This window comes from Coregonus lavaretus (genome assembly GCF_964263955.1).
Source record: "Coregonus lavaretus genome assembly, chromosome: 32".
In the NCBI taxonomy this organism is placed as follows: domain Eukaryota; kingdom Metazoa; phylum Chordata; class Actinopteri; order Salmoniformes; family Salmonidae; genus Coregonus; species Coregonus lavaretus.
The window spans coordinates 14601416-14618298 of record NC_140019.1 but is presented as its reverse complement, the minus strand read 5'-3'; positions in this window follow the sequence as shown (position 1 = coordinate 14618298).

Sequence of the window (16883 nt, the reverse complement as noted above, 5' to 3'; positions counted from 1 at the left end):
AGGCCAAACAAGCTCACAGAACAGGACCGTTGAGTTCTGAAGCGCGTAGCCCGTAAAAATCGTCTGTCCTCGGTTGCCACAACCCCACAGCACACACACACACACACACACACACCAATTGATTAATGGATTGATGGTTGAATTAATTAAATGGTTGAATGTACAATACCAGTCAAACGTTTGGACACACCTACTCATTCAAGGGTTTTTCTTTATTTTTACTATTTTTTACATTGTAGAATAATAGTGAAGACATCAAAACTATGAAATAACACATTGAATCATGTAGTAACCAAAAAAGTGTTAAACAAATCAAAGTATATTTTATATTTGAGAATCTTTAAATAGCCACCCTTTGCCTTGATGACAGCTTTGCACACTCTTGGCATTCTCTAAATCAGCTTCACCTGGAATGCTTTTCCAACAGTCTTGAAGGTGTTCCCACATATGCTGAGCACTTGTTGGCTGCTTTTCCTTCACTCTGTGGTCCGACTCATCCCAAACCATCTCAATTGGGTTGAGGTCGTGGGATTGTGGAGGCCAGGTCATCTGATGCAGCACTCCATCACTCTCCTTCTTGGTAAAATAGCCCTTACACAGGCTGGAGGTGTGTTGGGTCATTGTCCTGTTGAAAAAGAAATGACAGTCCCACTAAGACCAAACCAGATGGGATTGCGTATCGCTGTAGAATGCTGTGGTAGCCATGCTGGTTAAGTGTGCCTTGAATTCTAAATAAATCACAGACAGTGTCACCAGGAAAGCACTCCCACACCGTAACACCTCCTCCTCCATGCTTTACGGTGGGAAATACACATGCGGAGATCATCCATTCACCCACACCATGTCTCACAAAGACACGGCGGTTGGAACCAAAAATCTCAAATTTGGACTCCAGACCAAAGGACACATTTCCACCGGTCTAATGTCCATTGCTCGTGTTTCTTGGCTCAAGCAGATCTCTTCTTATTATTGGTGTCCTTTAGTAGTGGTTTCTTTGCAGAAATTCGACCATGAAGGCCTGATTCACACAGTCCCCTCTGAACAGTTGATTTTGAGATGTGTCTGTTACTTGAACTCTGTGAAGCATTTATTTGGGCTGCAATTTCTGAGGCTGGTAACTCTGATGAACTTATCCTCTGCAGCAGAGTTAACCTTGAGTCTCAAATATAACATCTATTTTTATTTGTTTAACACTTTTTTGGTTACTACATGATTCCATATGTGTTATTTCATAGTTTTGATGTCTTCACTATTATTATACAATGTAGAAAATAGTAAAAATAAAGAAAAACCCTGGAAAGAGTAGGTGTCCAAACTTTTGACTGGTACTGTATATATTTTTTATCTTGCTTTGTTTGCTCTTTTTAGTATTGTGTCTATCTCTGACAAGCTACCCAGGAAAGGGCTGAAAATAGCCCATATTAATACAGTTGAAGTCGGAAGTTTACATACACCTTATCCAAATACTTTTCAACTCATATTTTCACAATTCCTGACATTTAATCCTAGTAAAAATTCCCTGTCTTAGGTCAGTTAGGATCACCACTTTATTTTAAGAATGTGAAATGTCAGAATAATAGTAGAGAGAATGATTTATTTCAGCTTTTATTTCTTTCATCACATTCCCAGTGGGTCAGAAGTTTACGTACACTCAATTAGTATTTGGTAGCATTGCCTTTAAATTGTTTAACTTGGGTCAAACGTTTCGGGTAGCCTTCCACAAGCTTCCCACAATAAGTTGGGTGAATTTTGGCCCATTCCTCCTGACAGAGCTGGTGTAACTGAGTCAGGTTTGTAGGCCTCCTTGCAAGCACACACTTTTTCAGTTCTGCCCACAAATGTTCTATAGGATTGAGGTCAGGGCTTTGTGATGGCCACTCCAATACCTTGACTTTGTTGTCCTTAAGCCATTTTGCCACAACTTTGGAAGTATGCTTGTGGTCATTGTCCATTTGGAAGACCCATTTGCGACCAAGCTTTAACTTCCTGACTAATGTCTTGAGATGTTGCTTCAATATATCCACATCATTTTCCTTCCTCATGATGCCATCTATTTTGTGAAGTGCACCAGTCCCTCCTGCAGCAAAGCACCCCTATAGCATGATGCTGCCTTCCCCGTGCTTCACGGTTGGGATGGTGTTCTTCGGCTTGCAAGAATCCCCCTTTTTCCTCCAAACATAACGATGGTCATTATGGCCAAACAGTTCTATTTTTGTTTAATCAGACCAGAGGACATTTCTCCAAATAGTACGATCTTTGTCCCCATGTGCAGTTGCAAACCGTAGTCTGGCTTTTTTATGGCGGTTTTGGAGCAGTGGCTTCTTCCTTGCTGAGTGGACTTTTAGGTTATGTCGATGTAGGACTCGTTGTACTGTGGATATAGATACTCTTGTACCTGTTTCCTCCAGCATCTTCACAAGGTCCTTTGCTGTTGTTCTGGTATTGATCTGCAATTTTCACAACAAAGTATGTTCATCTCTAGGAGACAGAACGCGTCTCCTTCCTGAGCGGTATGATGGCTGCGTGATCCCATGGTGTTTATACTTGCGTACTATTGCTTGTACAGATGAACGTGGTACCTTCAGGCATTTGGAAATTGCTCGCAAGGATGAACCAGACTTGTGGAGGCCTACAATTGTTTTTCTGAGGTTGTGGCTGATTTCTTTAGATTTTCCCATGATGTCAAGCAAAGAGGCACTGAGTTTGAAGGTAGGCCTTGAAATACATCCACAGGTACACCTCCAATTGACTCAAATTATGTCAATTAGCCTATCAGAAGCTTCTAAAGCCATGACATAATTTTCTGGAATTTTCCAAGCTGTTTAAAGGCACCGTCAACTTAGTGTATGTAAACTTCTGACCCACTGGAATTGTGATACAGTGAATTATAAGTGAAATAATCTGTCTGTAAACAATAGTTGGAAAAATTACTTGTGTCATGCACAAAGTAGATATCCTAACCGACTTGCCAAAACTATAGTTTGTTAACAAGACATTTGTGGAGTGGTTGAAAAACGAGTTTTAATGACTCCAACATAAGTGTATGTAAACTTACGACTTCAACTGTATATGTGGCCTTAGAAATAAGGTTCATGAAATCAATAACTTGCTAACATTAGATAACATTCATATATTAGCCATTTCTGAGACTTAGATAATTCATTTGATGATACAGCAGTAGCAATACAAGGATATAACATTTGTAGAAGAGATAGGAATGCTTATGGGGGAGGTGTTGCTGTATATATATTCAGAGCCATATCCCTGTAATGCTTAGAGAAGGTCTTATGTCAAGTGTTATTGAAGTGTTGTGGTTGCAGGTTCACTTGGCACATCTAAAGCCTTTTCTTTTAGGGTGTTGCTATAGGCCACCAAGTGCTAACAGTCAGTATCTAAATAATATGTGTGAAATGCTTGATAGTGTATGTGATGTAGACAGAGAGGTCTACTTTTTTGGTGGACCTGAATATTGACTGGTTTTCATCAAGCTGTCCGCTCAAGAGGAAGCTTCTCACTCTAACCAGTGCCTATAATCTGGTTCAGGTTATTAATCAACCTACCAGGGTGTTTACAAACACTACAGGAACAAGATAATCCACATGTATCTATCACATTTTTACTAATACTGTAGAACTTTGTTCTAAAACTGTATCCGTACCCATTGGATGTAGTGATCACAATATAGTGGCTATATCCAGGAAATCCAAAGCTCCAAAAGCTGGGCCTAAAATAGTGTATAAGAGATCTTACAAAATATTTTGCTGTGACTCTTATGTGGATGATGTTAAAAATATTTGTTGGTCTGATGTGATTAATAAGGAGCATCCAAACACTGCACTTGATGAATTTATGAAATTGCTTCTTCCAATTATTGATAAACATGCACCTTTTAAAAACTGTATGGTTGAAAGAGATGGGGCAAAAGGAGTGGTTAATAAGTCTGGCTGCACAGCTGACTGGCTGACTTACTGCAAATTGAGAAATTATGTAACTAAACTCAACAAAAAGAAGAAACTGAATTATGAAGCCAAGATCAATGATCTAAAGAATGATGGATCAAAACAAATCAAATCAAATCAAATCAAATTTTATTGGCCACATGCGCCGAATACAACAGGTGCAGACATTACAGTGAAATGCTTACTTACAGCCCTTAACCAACAGTGCATTTATTTTTTTATAAAAAAGTTAAATAAAACAACAACAAAACAGTGTTGAGAAAAAAAGAGCAGAAGTAAAATAAAATAACAGTAGGGAGGCTATATATACAGGGGGGTACTGGTGCAGAGTCAATGTGCGGGGGCACCGGCTAGTTGAGGTAGTTGAAGTAATATGTACATGTGGGTAGAGTTAAAGTGACTATGCATAAATAATTAACAGAGTAGCAGCAGCGTAAAAAGATGGGGTGGGGGGGCAGTGCAAATAGTCTGGGTAGCCATGATTAGCTGTTCAGGAGTCTTATGGCTTGGGGGTAGAAGCTGTTGAGAAGTCTTTTTGACCTAGACTTGGCACTCTGGTACCGCTTGCCGTGCGGTAGCAGAGAGAACAGTCTATGACTAGGGTGGCTGGAGACTTTGACAATTTTGAGGGCCTTCCTCTGACACCGCCTGGTATAGAGGTCCTGGATGGCAGGAAGCTTGGCCCCAGTGATGTACTGGGCCGTACGCACTACCCTCTGTAGTGTCTTGTGGTTGGAGGCCAAGTAGTTGCCATACCAGGCGGTGATGCAGCCAGTCAGGATGCTCTCGATGGTGCAGCTGTAGAATTTTTTGAGGATCTGAGGACCCATGCCGAATCTTTTCAGTCTCCTGAGGGGGAATAGGCTTTGTCGTGCCCTCTTCACAACTGTCTTGGTGTGTTTGGACCATGATAGTTCGTTGGTGATGTGGACACCAAGGAACTTGAAGCTCTCAACCTGTTCCACTACAGCCCTGTCGATGAGAATGGGGGCGTGCTCAGTCCTCTTTCTTTTCCTGTAGTCCACAATCATCTCCTTTGTCTTGGTCACGTTGAGGGAGAGGTTGTTATTCTGGCACCACACGGCCAGGTTTCTGACCTCCTCCCTATAGGCTGTCTCATCGTTGTTGGTGATCAGGCCTACCACTGTTGTGTCGTCAGCAAACTTAATGATGGTGTTGGAGTCGTGCCTGGCCATGCAGTCATGGGTGAACATGGAGTACAGGAGGGGACTGAGCACGCACCCCTGAGGGGCCCCCGTGTTGAGGATCAGTGTGGCAGATGTGTTGTTACCTACCCTTACCACCTGGGGGCGGCCCGTCAGGAAGTCCAGGATCCAGTTGCAGAGGGAGGTGTTTAGTCCCAGGATCCTTAGCTTAGTGATGAGCTTTGAGGGCACTATGGTGTTGAATGCTGAGCTGTAGTCAATGAATAGCATTCTCACATAGGTGTTCCTCTTGTCCAGGTGGGAAAGGGCAGTGTGGAGTGCAATAGAGATTGCATCATCTGTGGATCTGTTGGGGCAGTATGCAAATTTAGTCATTTAGGCAAGTTATCTTAGTGTCCTATGGTGGTCTGCTTGAAACATGTTGGTATTACAGACTCAGTCAGGGACATGTTGAAAATGTCAGTGAAGACACTTGCCAGTTGGTCAGCACATGCTCGGAGTACACGTCCTGGTAATCCGTCTGGCCCTGCGGCCTTGTGAATGTTGAAAGTCTTACTCACATCGGCTACGGAGAGCGTGATCACATAGTCATCCGGAACAGCTGGTGCTCTCATGCACGCTTCAGTGTTGCTTGCCTCGAAGCGAGCATAGAAGTGGTTTAGCTCGTCTGGTAGGCTTGTGTCACTGGGAAGCTCGCGGCTGTGCTTCCCTTTGTAGTCTGTAATAGTTTTCAAGCCCTGCCACATCCGACTAGCGTCAGAGCCGGTGTAGTACGATTCAATCATAGTCCTGTATTGACTCTTTGCCTGTTTGATGGTTCGTCGGAGGGCATAGTGGGATTTCTTATAAGCGTCCGGGTTAGAGTCCCGCTCCTTGAAAGCGGCAGCTCTACCCTTTAGCTCAGTGCGGATGTTTCCTGTAATCCATGGCTTCTGGTTGGAGTATGTACGTACGGTCACTGTGGGGACGACATCATCGATGCACTTATTGATGAAGCCAGTGACTGATGTGGTGTACTCCTCAATGCTATCTGAAGAATCCCGGAACATGTTCCAGTCTGTGCTAGCAAAACAGCCCTGTAGCTTAGCATCTGCGTCATCTGACCACTTTTTTATTAACCGAGTCACTGGTGCTTCCTGCTTTAGTTTTTGCTTATAAGCAGGAATCAGGAGGATAGAGTTATGGTCAGATTTGCCAAATGGAGGGCGAGGGAGAGCTTTGTATGCGTCTCTGTGTGTGGAGTAAAGGTGGTCTATAATTTTTTTTTCTCTGGTTGCACATTTAACATGCTGGTAGAAATGAGGTAGAACGGATTTAAGTTTCCCTGCATTAAAGTCCCCGGCCACTAGGAGCGCTGCCTCTGGATGAGCGTTTTCCTGTTGACTTATGGCCTTATACAGCTCATTCAGTGCAATCTTAATGCCAGCATTGGTTTGTGGTGGTAAATAGACAGCTATGAAAAATATAGATGACAACTCTCTTGGTAAATAGTGTGGTCTACAGCTTATCATAAGATACTCTACCTCAGGCGAGCAAAACCTCGAGACTTCCTTAGTATTTGATTTTGTGCACCAGCTGTTGTTTACAAATATACACAGACCGCCACCCCTTGTCTTACCGGAGTCAGCCGTTCTATCCTGCCGATGTAGCGTATAGCCCGCTAGCTGTATGTTATCCATGTCGTCGTTCAGCCACGACTCGGTGAAACATAAGATATTACAGTTTTTAATGTCCCGTTGGTAGGATAACCGTAATCTTAGGTCATCCAATTTATTTTCCAATGATTGAAGATTGGCTAATAGGATTGATGGGAGCGGCAGTTTACTCGCTCGCCGTCGGATCCTTACAAGGCACCCCGACCTACGTCCACGATATCTCCGTCTCTTCCTCATGCGAATGACGGGGATTTAGGCCTTGTCGGGTGTCTGTAGGATATCCTTCGCGGCCGCCTCATTGAAGAAAAATTATTCGTCCAATACGATGTGAGTAATCGCTGTCCTGATATCCAGAAGCTATTTTTGGTTATAAGAGACGATGGCAGAAACATTATGTACAAAATAAATTACAAATAACGTGGAAAAACACCCATAATAGTACAATTGGTTAGAGGGCTGTAATTGGTTAGAGTACTTTAAATGAAATTAGGGGCAGAAAGACAAATTCAATTCCATCTTTCATCGAATCAGTTGACTTATTCATCACAAAACCATTTGATGTTGCCAATTATTTTAATTGGTAAAGTGGGCAAACTTAGGCAGGAAATGCAAGCAATGAACAGTGAGCCATCGTATTCATGCATAAAAAAAACAAATAATGAAAGAAAAGCATTGCAAGTTTGAAATTTGTAAAGTTAGTATGGGAGAGTTAGAAAAAGTATTGTTATCGATTAATAATGACAAACCTCCTGGCATTGACAATTTAGATGGAAAGCTGCTGAGGATGGTAGCTGACTCTATTACCACTCCTATTTGTCCTCAGGCCTGCAGGGTAGCCAAAGTAGTTCCGACTACCTAAAAGTGGTAAAGCGGCCTTTACTGGTTCTAACAGCAGACCTATAAGCTTGCTGTCAGCTCTTAGCAAACTGTTGGAAAAATGGTGTTTGATGAAATACAATGCTATTTATTTGTAAACACATTAATAACAGACTTTCAGCATGCTTATAGAGAAGGGCACTCAACGTGTACTGCACTGACACAAATGACAGATGATTGGTGGAAAGAAATTGATAATAAGAAGATTGTGGGAGCTGTACTGTTATATTTCAGTGCAGCCTTTGATGTTATTGACCATAACCTGTTGCTTTTCAACCTCTGCCATATCGTGGATTCAGAGCTATCTATCTAATAGAACTCAAAGGGTTTTCTTTAATGGAAGCGTCTCTAATGTCAAACAAGTGTGGTGTACAGCAGGGCAGCTCTCTAGGACCTGCCACTGGCATTAAACAAAGCATGTGTGTCCATGTATGCTGATGATTCAACCATATACACATCAGCAACCACAGCTAATGAAGTCACTGAACCCCTTAACAAAGAGTTGCAGTCTGTTTTGGAAAGGTTGGCCAGTAATGGTCCTGAACATCTCTAAAACTAAGAGCATTGTATTTGGTACAAATCATTCCCTAAGTTCTAGACCTCAGCTGAATCTGGTAATGAATGGTGTGGCTGTTGAACAAGTTGAGGAGACTAAATTACTTGGCGTTACCTTAGATTGCAAACTGTCATGGTCAAAACATATAGATTCAATGATTGTAAAGATGGGGAGAGGTCTGTCCATAATAAAGAGATGCTCTGCTTTTTTGACACCACACTCCAAAAAGCAAGTTCTGCAGGCTCTAATTTTGTCTTAACTTTGGAGCAGTGGAAACGCGTTCTCTGGAGTGATGAATCATGCTTCACCATCCGACAGGCGAATCTGGATTTGGCAGATGCCAGGAGAACGCTACCTGCCCCAATGCATAGTGCCAACTGTAAAGTTTGGTGGATGAGGAATAATGGTCTGGGGCTGCGAGCCAGGCCTAATCGCCCAATATCAGTGCCCGACCTCACTAATGCTCTTGTGGCTGAATGGAAGTCCCCGCAGCAATGTTCCAACATCTAGTGAAAAGCCTTCCCAGAAGAGTGGAGGCTGTTATAGCAGCAAAGGGGGGGACCAACTCCATACTAATGCCCATGATTTTGGAATGAGATGTTTGACAAGCAGGTGTCCACATACTTTTGGCCACGTAGTGTACATTAACACACACCAAACATATGGCATCAGTATGTTAGCCTTAGCTGAGGGCTTAGTGGTCAGATCATAGTTAACAACATGATGGTGTTGCCGGGTATGGAGGAGGGGAGAGTGGTGTATGTGGGAGGAGTGTGTGGGTTACAGGGGAGGAACAGAGTGGTACAAATCCCATGGCATTTCCTGTTGGCACTGAGACAAGGAAATGACCTGAGTGAAATGGGATCAGACTGTACTGTACCCGCACAGTGGGCACGGGGGAGGATGGCACTATGTTGTGTGTGTGTACGCACAAGGGCATGTGTATGTGCGAGGGTGTTTGTTTATGTATGCGTAATAAGAGTGTGAGTGTGTGTGTGTGTGCCAGGGTATGAGTGTGTATGCAGACGGGAGCAGTGTTTGAGGTGGCAGTAGGGAGCGGAACAGTGGGCCTCTCTTTGGCACTTCCACCCAGATATGATCTTATTTTCCTGGGCAAGCCTTCCACCGTGGGCTGGGCCGGGTGTGGGGGTGGCAGTCAATGGGACGGTAATGGGTTGTTCCACGAAATGGGTCCCTTTTGAGTCCCTTTGATATTTTAAGTAGAAATTGTGCTTTGACAAAGTCATTTCTGAAGATGTGATTAGAGGCACTATGGATACACACACAAGGTAAAAAAGAAGAAAAAAAATGTCCCTCATTTTAAGGTTAACCCTGTTACGTGAACTGAACTCTCATTTTAATATGATAAAACTATTCCTTTTAAACATTTTTTCTAAAGAAACATTGAACATCTAATAGTCAAATCATAGTGTAAAAGCAGGTGAGCTGGATCGAATTGTTTTGGCCATTTTCTGGTGTTTTGTGGTGGAAAACTGAGCGTTTCACGCAACGAGCTTCCATTCCTCCTGTAACAAGGGGATTTATGGCTGATTTAAGATTAAATAATCATCAACCCTGTTACGATCAACCCTGTTACTGTTTTTGGCACTATAGTCTTTTTTATTTTTTCTCTTGAGATGGCTTAGCGTGTTTTTTATTAAGTTGAACATGTGCTCTTTATTAAAATTAGGTGAAATAAAATGTCAATTTTTGATCTTATTTAATTTTGTGGAATGACCCTAATATAATCACTAGCCCAGAGATGACATCCAAGGGAAGATCTAGGAGAAGCCTGTCATGTTGTAAATTCTTGAGTGCCCTATAACTCACATAACCTGCTCTGTACCCAGGGTAAATACATAAACTCCAACTATGCATAATTGCTAAGATACCATCTTCTGTGCACAAACCCTCAGAAGCAAAATAGAACAAAGCCTTTCAACTTAATTGGATAACACAACTTATTTCACTCTCATTCTCTCTTTAACCACTGTGGTTGTGAATATTTGTATCAATAGGGGAGGAAGGGAACTCAGTCTAGGTAAATTAGTGTCATTGCCCTCAGCCCCTGCCCTATCATTGAAATGAGTCCATTAATAAAATCAGGAGAGTGCTGTGGAATCCGTGAGTGTCATCAATAATAGTTGTTACATATGACAACACAAACAAACAACTCCGAATGAGTAGGGGGGTGGGACAGGAAATGTTGATTCTATTTTGGGGTCTATGCCCCTGTATATATATAGAGAGAGTGATACTATATAGAGATACCCAAAATGACAACAATACACAAATAGCTAACAACGATCACGAATAGTTATCTAAAAATAACAACCAGGTAAATAAATGTTACCAAATCAAAAAATGCTTCATGAATTTGAATCCGGATGAATTGAATGGGCATTCACTTATTTAGTAGACGTGCCTTCATCTGTACCCAAACCTCATGAAGTTAGGCAGCCATGAATGGATCTGTGAGGTCAAATAGAGAAACAGGCTCTATGATAGACCAGTTGGTGAGAGGTAATTGCGCTATTCGTTTGTAGAGAATTGAATTGACCTCTAGATACCACATATCCTAGGGCTTACAAATAACATTAACAACAAGTCATCTCCCTAATTTGTTACCGATTAGCTCATCACCTTTATCCAATTAGTGATTTAATTGCTGGATATGTTAATTACACGAGGTCAGTGTAACATCCTGAACACTGTTGAATATCTCAATGAAGTTAATGGACCAATGCATTAAAAGGCCATGTGCACAGCTGTCCAGTGTAGGGGATTGGAACCAGCTAGATGGAGAAAAAGACCATAGAATTACATATAGAATCTCTATTTTAAAAAAGTACCCCCTAAGATTCTACAATACACCAGTGAATTTGAGATCCATACAGTTATGTAACTAGGGACCTGTGAGTGGATGTTTAGTTTTATTCCCACACATTTCTGCATCTCTCTTGTTTTCTCACTGGTTTGAGAAAAGGTTTTCATAACTTTTCTCCCTTTCCCTCACATGGTCAGATATTAAATGTTGCAAATACTTCCAACCTTCATAGTGGTCTCTTTGAATAATAACCCATTCCATATTTACCCCACCTTCCATTTCTTTACTAGGTGCGTAAACGTGGTTACTAAGATACGACAACGTGTTGCTATGGACATGTGGGCGTATGGAGCAAAAGGGCTCGAGCTCAAAGAATGTTCCGCTATACAGGAAGACATAACAGAAAAGAAAAAATTGTTATGAAAGCTATGTAATTGAAAGGAAGCTGAAGTGCATTTTGACGGAGTGCAAACGTACAGTTGATACCTCAACAAATCGCTGGCTTGGATGTCCATATATTCCCCCTGGAAATTTCACCATGGATTTGGAGACCATGTTAAAAATGTCACTAAAAAGATGATGCAACTTTTTTGTAATTTGCACGTTGCCTACACAAATCAGTAGTCTATCAATAGGGATGAGAGGCGCACCTCTCCAGAATGAACGAATGCCAGTCTCCCACGCACCAACTGGACACCCCTTAGTTCTGCCAAACGATTCTGATACCCTTTGACAGTGTTGTAAATGCCCATATTGGCTGTTGTACAAACACAACACAACACCAACATCCTTGCCATGATCAATGGCCAAATTAGTATCCAACTCTAAAGTGATTATTTCTCAGGTTTGATCACTTCCACCATAATATCAGTTATAAAACATAATGGCAATGATAAGCAGGTTGGAGAGAGAAGGGTGCTGATGGATAGAACGAGTTAAAGGGTAAGTCATCATTATAAGATGCCTATATGCAATGTTAAGCTCATAGGAGAGCATGTGGGTACTGTGATTTTTGTCAACAGGGAGGAGAGCAGGGGGATGACAGGTAATTGACTCAGTCCATTCATGCATCTGATCAGGGCAACATCAATGAACCAGGGAGAAAGAGAAAGAGAGAGGGGGGGAATAAATGGCAACCTGCTAAAAATACAGAATGTTCTGTGTGAATGAGTAAGTGTGTGATTGAACTGGACAAATAGCAATGTGGTTATCACTGCATTCACTGCACTATTGTTATCCAAAATTATGACAAATTGAAAAAGAATCTGGTCAATGAACCAAAAGGAGTACACATGCTTAGAGAGAGGCTCAGTGGAAGAAATCGAACCCAAATAAATAAAGGATAGATGGGATCTTCATTCTAAAGCCAAAATTAAGGGCACTTTAGTACCTCTCTTCCTTCCTCACTCGCTCTTTTCCCCTGTCTGTACTGGTTCCTCTCTGACTACATACAATCACTCCCCCATTAACAATTCTGCAACATATCGCCAATATTGATTATTTGTCTTTGCCTAACTTCAAACATTTTTTTTACAGGAAATGGAAGAAAAAACATTAAGGAAATGTTAATTGTCTTCCCCTTTTTGTCCCCCCTCCTCCCAACTCTCTTGCACTATTTAATGAAAATCTGATTTCTTGTCAATAAGAAAGTACACAATCATCTCTGGTCCACTGCATGTCTATCCATTCCTAACCTATTGTCCAAAATAAGTGCAAGATAGAGAGAGAAAGACTGACAGAGGGTGAATGGAAAAATAACTGCTGCTAGGAGGTCTCTGATGATGTCACAAATCTACATCACAACACCATAGCAACCCAGCATCAGCACCAACTTACTAAAAATGGAGAAAGAGAGACAGAGAGGATGAGAATGTCTGTGGCATAGAAATATATAGAAATATATTTCTATGGTCTGTGGTGGTATGTAACAGTGTGATGCTTTTACATAATATGTACATATACATTTCATATTACATATTATAACACAATGTGGATTGCACATGATCAATTAAATCACAATACAGGGGAACATTTTTGCTCATTTATGTCAGTGCTCATCCCAATGCTAACAATCATATTGATGGTCTTTATAGAATGTAATAATGTTGACTAATCATGCTTACACCCATTTTTACCATGAAATGCATCAAGAAAGTATTATTTATAAGACGCTTTATGATGGTGGAAGAATGAAGAATGGAAAATACCTCTCTATCTTTTCATTCAAACTATATAATCAGAACTATTGTCCTTGTGATTCCCTGTGGGTTCGAATAGTCCAAATAACATCAGGGGAGGGGGTAGAGAGGGTGAGCTTGACACCCCCAGCACTAGTCGACTGCTCCCCCTCTTCTGAGACCAAAGTTCTAAAAATAAACTGAGTACTAGAAAAAAGAAAAAAGTACAAGGTTACAGGCTCTGATAGCGTCATCATCAACAGAGGCAGAGAGGGGGGCTGAGGGAGGATGGGGGATTGGAAGCAGAGAGTGGGTGTGTGTGGGCGTTTGTTCGCTTCACTTCTGCTGGTTAGTACTGTCTATGAATCTGGATGCATTCACACCAGACAAACATGCAGAAGATGTGTGAAACAACTATACCTGCATGCTATACATGTGAAAGCATGCACAAACAAAGCCTACTTGAAGCTATAGCATTGTACGATAAAAGCGTATGGTGTCACACTGGCTAATAACCACACACACGCTCTGGCTACCACGCATGTCTCAGATTGTCCAGCCATCTCGCTGTCTTCTGTCCTATTAGACTCAGGTTGTCCTACGTCAATATTCCAACTCATCATACCTGATCTTAATATCTGTAGCCCTAAACCTCTATGTACGTCCCTCAGTCTCTTTCATCAACACTCCTTCCTTCCCTCTCTCCAAAGTCTTCTCTCGCTCGCGCTTCGACGCATGAGTGGGAGGTGTTGCTAGGCGACAGATTAGCTCCTTTCTTTCAAGAAGCGGAGCGCAGAACTTGATTCTCTGGGTGTAAAAATAAACACCAGTGAAAAGAAAGAGTCTTAAGGAAAAGGACGAGTATCCTTCACCTATGCTATGAGAGGTGCATATTGTCTTCCCCCCCCCCCCAAAAAAATGTATGTGGTCCTTTGTAGCTCAGTTGGTAGAGGATGGCTATTGTAATGCCAGAGTAGTGGGTTCGATTCCCGGGATCACCCATACGTAAAATGTATGCACGCATGACTGTAAGTGGCCTTGGATTAAAGCGTCTGGTAAGTGTTTTTCCTCAAAATACTCTCCTTTCCCAGAGAAGGTGAGACATAATGCACTATAATTTCAATTTGGTATAAAGATAACTCTCTAGCTCTATAGATATCTCTATCTCTATTTCAGTAACAATAATCGATGGCAGTAAGAGTAATTGCTTTTCTAACAACTACTGTTATCTAACAATTCATACCAAAACATAACATTTCTCCCAGGTTTCATGGTTAGATTAAAAAAAATACTTGGTTAAACAATAATTCTGAGAAGACAGGTGAGCTACAAACTATTTCCTTAGGTCAGATGACCAGAGAGATTGCAGTACATACTGTTTGCTTTCCATCAGATAATCAACACATTCTCCATATTATATTTACACTGTGCAAACTGCTGAGAGACACCTGTTGACATGGGTGAAGCCAAACCATTTGGCCCTTTAAACATGTCAGTGTAGGACTGCAGTTCATGTAACCAACACCTAGGCTACAACTTGTTATTTATCTAGAAGTTATGCGTTTGTTATGCAGGTGTGCATTATTTATGTGTTAGTGTGTCAATGTGGAGGCATCACTGTCTGTCATTGAGAAAATGAGATGGCCTAATGGAAGTCCGCTCAAAGAGACAGGCCAGTCATCCCTGTGACCCTCTTCCCCTCTCACAACTGCCTGGCCACAGCCATGTTCCCGTCAAAGATGGTGAAGATGTCCCACTCAGGCTGTTTACCATTGATAAAAATGTCATAGTTCCGGTCTGCTTAAGGGGTGGCTCTCCCATGGGCACCAATGCATTAGCAGCTGGTCTGGTCTGCGTAGTTCATTGACTGTATGAACCAGAAGAATGGAGCGAGTGAAGTGTCTCGCTTCCTCTTCTGTCTCTGGTTCACGTCTCCCACCCACCAGTGATACCTACAAAGGCCCATCTCATAATGGCTGCCATTATAATGACAAGCACAATAATGGAAATGATGGCCATTTGTCTGGGCCACTGCTGAGCCAACACAGTGTGTGGGACACTTTAAGTGCTTCTTGGACTGCCGGGCGGAAAAAACAACTTTGAGTGTAGGCCTATGTGTACTTTAACTCTGAGAGCACATGCATAGAGATTACTACTATTATGGGTGAATTGTGGGATAGAAATAGCTATTAAATGTGTTTTGGATAGTTGTGATCCAAAAATGACTTCCTAAGATCTTATATTGGAGGAAAAATCCATAGTAGCCAAAAGACCAGAGCATAGATTCTTCAAACATTTCTCAAACATTTCTGGATGCGAGACACCTACGCCTACCACCGTAACAACTTACATGGGAGAAAAATCACTTTTCACTCTACCCAGCGCTGAACATAGTGGTTGTAGTTATCTTCATTCAGAGAACTGTCTGTGATTTTATCCACAATACAACAACACAGGTCAATAGTCTAATAGGGGAAGGCAAGGTATGAATAGAGAGGACCAATGATGTAATGCAGATTCATTGGATCGTACATATGCCTTGCAGAACGCAACATTTGATGAACTTCATCGCTTTATGTGAACATTGCTGTTTATGAATACATAAAGAGGATCATGCTCGTGTTTCTTTTCATGTTTAGGCATAATAAATGCTATTAGAGAGCAGTGAATCTCCACGGAGTGCTTAAACAGCTCTGTCGCTGTCCATGGTGCTGAAATATATAGCGGTCGCTCTAAAGCGTTTGTGGGGAGAGGGAAGGTTGCTTTGTTGTGTGATGGCATATTTCCAAATGGACCACATTAATGAGAAACTCGCCCTTAGGGAGTTGGCAGTCCGTGAAATCGTGAAAGTTTGTGGACATGCAACATGTTAGACGCGTGACACGTATGGCTCGTAAATATATGTCTATTTTGAGCCTCAAACAAAAACATCTGTCTAAAAACAGGAAGAAACTGAGTAAAAATGGGGACAATTGGAGATGTAAGCTGGGGTGCGCCACTGAGTGCATGTGTCATTCACGGGTGAGAGCTATTTATAGAAACGACGAGATTCATCTCCGCACTCAAGCACTGTTTGCAACAAGTGTGCGTGTGTGTGTGTGTGTGTATGTGCGTGTGTACACTTCGAGTATCCAATAAAATATATGTAAGACTACAAAACAGTTTGTATGCTTCAAGTATCACATAGACTATTTGCTCAACTTTAACACGTAGTAAGAACAACATGGCAAAATTGTTGCAACATACCTTCATACAGTTCCTTTCAAATCATTTCAGAAAACATCAAATTTCATCTCAAATTGAGCTTCCACAATTTACTGGATCCGACTGTCGTCTGTCACAGATTTTTACACGTAGATAAGAATGACTGCTGCACAGCCTCCATCCCCAAGCCTTCCAAGACTTGGATTTAGGCGACGTTTTATATGATAGTTTAATTGAAGAGGATGTATTTTGGGCAAGATCAAACTCTAGTCTTATCTGTTCTAACTGAAAAGCCCATAGAGAACGGGTTAGGCTCTGATCACCTTGTTGGGATATGTATCTCATCAAAGCCAATAAACTCTGCAGAATACAAACATGGGTGCTTGTAAATAAGATAAAACTGTAACCTGTGAAAATGTTTATTTCACAAATAAATCCCCGTTTGGCTGCAATTCACACATAG